We start from the raw sequence: 5,338 nt of genomic DNA, 5'->3' as shown, positions 1-5,338 counted from the left end.
GAGGCCAAAATTTTGAGTTTTAGACCCTCTTCCGGGCGTTTTTCTAAAACATAAGCCTCGGTTTTAGTGTCGTCAAACGTGGTGTCCTAACTTATATATCTTGGAACGAATGCTCGTCGCAGCTGGGCGGGAAAACTCATATAAACAGTGCAACACACGCGAAGAGATTTCATTGCAGACTCAAAGACAAAGGATATATGCTAATGCGATACATATACTGATGGGTGCGATTATACCAGCACTAGTGCACTGAATCCCATCAGAACTCCGCAGCTAAGCGTGCTTGGGCGAGAGTAGTACTAGGATGGGTGACCTCCCGGGAAGTCCTCGTGTTGCACCTTTTTTTGTTCCTCTTGATTCTTTTGTTTTTATTTTTTTTTTGGTCTTTTCATTTGAAAAACAAGGCATCTTCCGAAGGACGCTATTTCTAGACCGTGTGGAACCAGGCCTCCTACAACAACTTTTCGGAAAGCCCATAGAGTGCTCTAGGGCTTGCCCAAGAGTCTAAAGACCAAGGGTGCAGTTTACGAGGCCAAAATTTTGAGTTTAAGACCCTCTTCCGGGCGTTTTTTTAAAACATAAGCCCGATTTTAGTGTCGTCAAACGTGGTGTCCTAACTTATATATCTTGGCACGAATGCTCGTCGCAGCTGGGCGGGAAAACCCATATAAACAGTGCAACACACGCGAAGAGATTTCATTGCGGACTCAAAGCCAAAGGATATATGCTAATGCGATACATATACTGATGGGTGCGATTATATCAGCACTAGTGCACTGAATCCCATCAGAACTCCGCAGTTAAGCGTGCTTGGGCGAGTGTAGTACTAGGATGGGTGACCTCTTGGGTAGTCCTCGTGTTGCACCCTTTTTTGTTCCTCTTGATTCTTTTTTTTTTTTTTTTTGGTCTTTTCATTTGAAAAACAAGGCATCTTCCGAAGGACGCTATTTCTAGACCGTGTGGAACCACGCCTCCTACAACAACTTTTCGGAAAGCCCCTAGAGTGCGCTCGGGCTTGCCCAAGTGTCTAAAGACCAAGGGTGCGGTTTACGAGGCCAAAATTTTGAGTTTTAGACCCTCTTCCGGGAGTTTTTTTAAAACATAAGCCTCGATTTTAGTGTCGTCAAACGTGGTGTCCTAACTTATATATCTTGGAACGAATGCTCGTCGCAGCTGGGCGGGAAAACTCATATAAACAGTGCAACACACGCGAAGAGATTTCATTGCGGACTCAAAGCCAAAGGATATATGCTAATGCGATACATATACTGATGGGTGCGATTATACCAGCACTAGTGCATTGAATCCCATCAGAACTCCGCAGCTAAGCGTGCTTGGGCGAGAGTAGTACTAGGATGGGTGACCTCCCGGGAAGTCCTCGTGTTGCACCTTTTTTTGTTCCTCTTGATTCTTTTGTTTTTATTTTTTTTTTTGTCTTTTCATTTGAAAAACAAGGCATCTTCCGAAGGACGCTATTTCTAGACCGTGTGGAACCAGGCCTCCTACAACAACTTTTCGGAAAGCCCCTAGAGTGCTCTCAGGCTTGCCCAAGAGTCTAAAGACCAAGGGTGCGGATTACAAGGCCAAAATTTTGAGTTTTAGACCCTCTTCCGGGCGTTTTTCTAAAACATAAGCCTCGGTTTTAGTGTCGTCAAACGTGGTGTCCTAACTTATATATCTTGGCACGAATGCTCGTCGCAGCTGGGCGGGAAAACTCATATAAACAGTGCAACACACGCGAAGAGATTTCATTGCGGACTCAAAGCCAAAGGATATATGCTAATGCGATACATATACTGATGGGTGCGATTATATCAGCACTAGTGCACTGAATCCCATCAGAACTCCGCAGTTAAGCGTGCTTGGGCGAGTGTAGTACTAGGATGGGTGACCTCTTGGGTAGTCCTCGTGTTGCACCCTTTTTTGTTCCTCTTGATTCTTTTTTTTTTTTTTTGGTCTTTTCATTTGAAAAACAAGGCATCTTCCGAAGGACGCTATTTCAAGACCGTGTGGAACCACGCCTCCTACAACAACTTTTCGAAAAGCCCCTAGAGTGCTCTCAGGCTTGCCCCAGACTCTAAAGACCAAGGGTGCGGTTTACGAGGCCAAAATTTGAGTTTTAGACCCTATTCTGCGCGTTTTTCTATAACATAAGCCCCCGGTTTTAGTGTCTTCCAAAGTGGGGGGAACTTATATATCTTGGTACGAATGCTCGTCGCAGCTGGGCGGGAAGCCCATATAAACAGTGCAACACAAACGAAGAGATTTCATTGCGGACTCAAAGCCAAAGGATATATGCTAATGCGATACATATACTGATGGGTGCGATTATATCAGCACTAGTGCACCGAATCCCATCAGAACACCGCAGTTAAGCATGCTTGGGCGAGAGTAGTACTAGGATGGGTGACCTCCCGGGAAGTCCTCGTGTTGCAACTTTTTTTGTTCCTCTTGATTCTTTTGTTTTCATTTTTTTTTTTTTGGTCTTTTCATTTGAAAAACAAGGCATCTTCCGAAGGACGCTATTTCTAGACCGTGTGGAACCACGCCTCCTACAACAACTTTTCGGAAAGCCCCTAGAGTGCTCTCAGGCTTGCCCAAGAGTCTAAAGACCAAGGGTGCGGATTACGAGGCCAAAATTTTGAGTTTTAGACCCTCTTCCGGGCGTTTTTCTAAAACATAAGCCTCGGTTTTAGTGTCGTCAAACGTGGTGTCCTAACTTATATATCTTGGAACGAATGCTCGTCGCAGCTGGGCGGGAAAACTCATATAAACAGTGCAACACACGCGAAGAGATTTCATTGCGGACTCAAAGCCAAAGGATATATGCTAATGCGATACATATACTGATGGGTGCGATTATACCAGCACTAGTGCACTGAATCCCATCAGAACTCCGCAGTTAAGCGTGCTTGGGCGAGTGTAGTACTAGGATGGGTGACCTCTTGGGTAGTCCTCGTGTTGCACCCTTTTTTGTTCCTCTTGATTCTTTTTTTTTTTTTTTTGGTCTTTTCATTTGAAAAACAAGGCATCTTCCGAAGGACGCTATTTCTTGACCGTGTGGAACCAGGCCTCCTACAACAACTTTTCGGAAAGCCCCTAGAGTGCTCTCAGGCTTGCCCAAGAGTCTAAAGACCAAGGGTGCAGTTTACGAGGCCAAAATTTTGAGTTTAAGACCCTCTTCCGGGCGTTTTTTTAAAACATAAGCCCGGTTTTAGTGTCGTCAAACGTGGTGTCCTAACTTATATATCTTGGCACGAATGCTCGTCGCAGCTGGGAGGGAAAACCCATATAAACAGTGCAACACACGCGAAGAGATTTCATTGCGGACTCAAAGCCAAAGGATATATGCTAATGCGATACATATACTGATGGGTGCGATTATATCAGCACTAGTGCACTGAATCCCATCAGAACTCCGCAGTTAAGCGTGCTTGGGCGAGTGTAGTACTAGGATGGGTGACCTCTTGGGTAGTCCTCGTGTTGCAGCCTTTTTTGTTCCTCTTGATTCTTTTTTTTTTTTTTTTTTGGTCTTTTCATTTGAAAAACAAGGCATCTTCCGAAGGACGCTATTTCTAGACCGTGTGGAACCACGCCTCCTACAACAACTTTTCGGAAAGCCCCTAGAGTGCGCTCGGGCTTGCCCAAGTGTCTAAAGACCAAGGGTGCGGTTTACGAGGCCAAAATTTTGAGTTTTAGACCCTCTTCCGGGAGTTTTTCTAAAACATAAGCCTCGGTTTTAGTGTCGTCAAACGTGGTTGATACGTTCATAATTTGCACCATTTAGGTTGCATAAATCATTCCAAATCATGTTTTATTTCATGCATTTTAGGTCCTTAGGGTTTGTTTTAGAACTTAGGAGATGCATTAGGTCCCAATGAGTCTTTGCATGTTTTGAGTGTCTATCAGGTGAATATGGAGCTGAAAAGACGAATCCAGGAGGTGGAATGGTGAGCAAAGCTTGAAAAAGTGGAAAACTTGGGTCTATGGAGGTTATCGGCCATTCTCGCTGGCCAGGAAGGTTTTGTCGACCATTTTCACGTACCGCGGGTGGACTTTGTCGACCAAAACACGTACCGCAAGTGAAGTGTATCGGCCAAAATCTCCGGGTGCAAACATGTCTCAGAAATCGCCTGTCCGGGGAACTTTCCGATCCGATTCAGATGGCGGGTGCTTCATAGAAGTTGGAGAGCATTGGATCACGGTCTCATAGCAAGTGGAATCGTGGAATTCGGACGCGTGAGCAGAGAGTTAAGCTCGTCGGAAGGAGCCCCTATCTCGCATGTATTCCGGACCGAGCAGATCAGTTCTGAAGGATGCGAAGGACGGTGCACTTCCAGGCCGATTCAGTTTCCGGGTCCTTCATGAGAATCAGAGATATTTGAGTCTTCTTTCCAGAACGTCCAAGAGAATTCAATTCGGATCTATGAGCAGCAAGATATGGTCTCCGGAATGGACACATCTCTAGACGCCTCTCTCTGGTCGTGTACATGCACTGCAAAGATGTGCCCTCCAGGAAGCCTTACACTTCCCAAGCACCGAAGCTTCCTTCACCAAAGTTGGAGATAAATGAGTCTTCTGTCTTCTGCAACCAAAATCATTCAATTCGGACAAGTCTCATAGGAGTTACACTCTCCGGAATGCGAAGTGGTCTAAGCTGCTCTGGATGCTGCGAGATGGTCTTGCGACTTGGTTAACCCGCAGGCCTGAAGATGAACGCCTGAATGCTGATGCTGCGAGTTGATATGTGCGGGTGAACTATCACTGGAAGAGGTCTGAAGCTCAAGAGCAAGAGAAATGCTAAGTCCACAATCGTGCGACTTAGGCATGCGAGTTAGCCGCGCCTGGAACTATGCCGCACGATCACTCGCAAATCACTCCGACTTGAGCCTGCGACCTAGGTGCAATAGAGACCAACCCGCACAGTTTGTACATTCCCCAGAAACCGCCTTAGCCCTGCGAGTTGGAGAGGAAGGAGACCAAGCCGCAGCAACACTCGCAAAACACTCCTACTTAGGCGTGCGGCTAAGACAAGGCGATTCAGGCTTCACAAGACAAGTCTTCATCTACTGCGACTTAGGTGTGCGACCTGGGACATACTGGACCGACCCGCAGTAATTCCCACTTTATCCATTAAAGCCGGGTCAGGACCCGGTTTGTTCCGGGCTGACCCGGTTCGTTTTTAAGGAAGTATAAATACTTTTTAGGGTTTTTTGGGAGAGGATTAAGTTTTATTCCTTTTGTCTCTTGCCTCTTTTGTGAAAGACTCCATTAAGAAGAGAAATATCTATATTTGAGTGTTGAATGAAGAGAGTTTAAAGAGATCTGGGTGTTTAAA

At 45.8% G+C, this 5,338-nt stretch overlaps 6 non-coding genes and 1 pseudogene across 6 annotated transcripts; all 7 read left to right on the top strand.

Annotated features, from left to right (window-relative positions):
- Positions 1 to 222: 222 nt before the first annotated feature.
- Positions 223 to 341, top strand: LOC112089435. The gene has a single exon (XR_002901073.1). It is a non-coding gene; the product is annotated as a 5S ribosomal RNA (ribosomal RNA).
- Positions 342 to 749: 408 nt separating this feature from the next.
- Positions 750 to 868, top strand: LOC112089626. Its single transcript, XR_002901253.1, has one exon. It is a non-coding gene; the product is annotated as a 5S ribosomal RNA (ribosomal RNA).
- A 405-nt stretch (positions 869 to 1,273) lies between these two features.
- On the top strand, positions 1,274 to 1,392 carry LOC112089535. Its single transcript, XR_002901173.1, has one exon. It is a non-coding gene; the product is annotated as a 5S ribosomal RNA (ribosomal RNA).
- Positions 1,393 to 1,801: 409 nt separating this feature from the next.
- LOC112089615 lies at positions 1,802 to 1,920 on the top strand. Its single transcript, XR_002901244.1, has one exon. It is a non-coding gene; the product is annotated as a 5S ribosomal RNA (ribosomal RNA).
- A 400-nt stretch (positions 1,921 to 2,320) lies between these two features.
- Positions 2,321 to 2,439, top strand: LOC112089309 (annotated as a pseudogene).
- A 412-nt stretch (positions 2,440 to 2,851) lies between these two features.
- Positions 2,852 to 2,970, top strand: LOC112089501. The gene has a single exon (XR_002901139.1). It is a non-coding gene; the product is annotated as a 5S ribosomal RNA (ribosomal RNA).
- Positions 2,971 to 3,373: 403 nt separating this feature from the next.
- LOC112089650 lies at positions 3,374 to 3,492 on the top strand. The gene has a single exon (XR_002901275.1). It is a non-coding gene; the product is annotated as a 5S ribosomal RNA (ribosomal RNA).
- Positions 3,493 to 5,338: the final 1,846 nt, after the last annotated feature.

The sequence above is a fragment of the Eutrema salsugineum genome, unplaced genomic scaffold, assembly GCF_000478725.1.
Source record: "Eutrema salsugineum unplaced genomic scaffold, Eutsalg1_0 scaffold_12, whole genome shotgun sequence".
Classification (NCBI taxonomy): Eukaryota; Viridiplantae; Streptophyta; class Magnoliopsida; order Brassicales; family Brassicaceae; genus Eutrema; species Eutrema salsugineum.
This window is presented reverse-complemented; position numbering and strand designations above follow the sequence as displayed.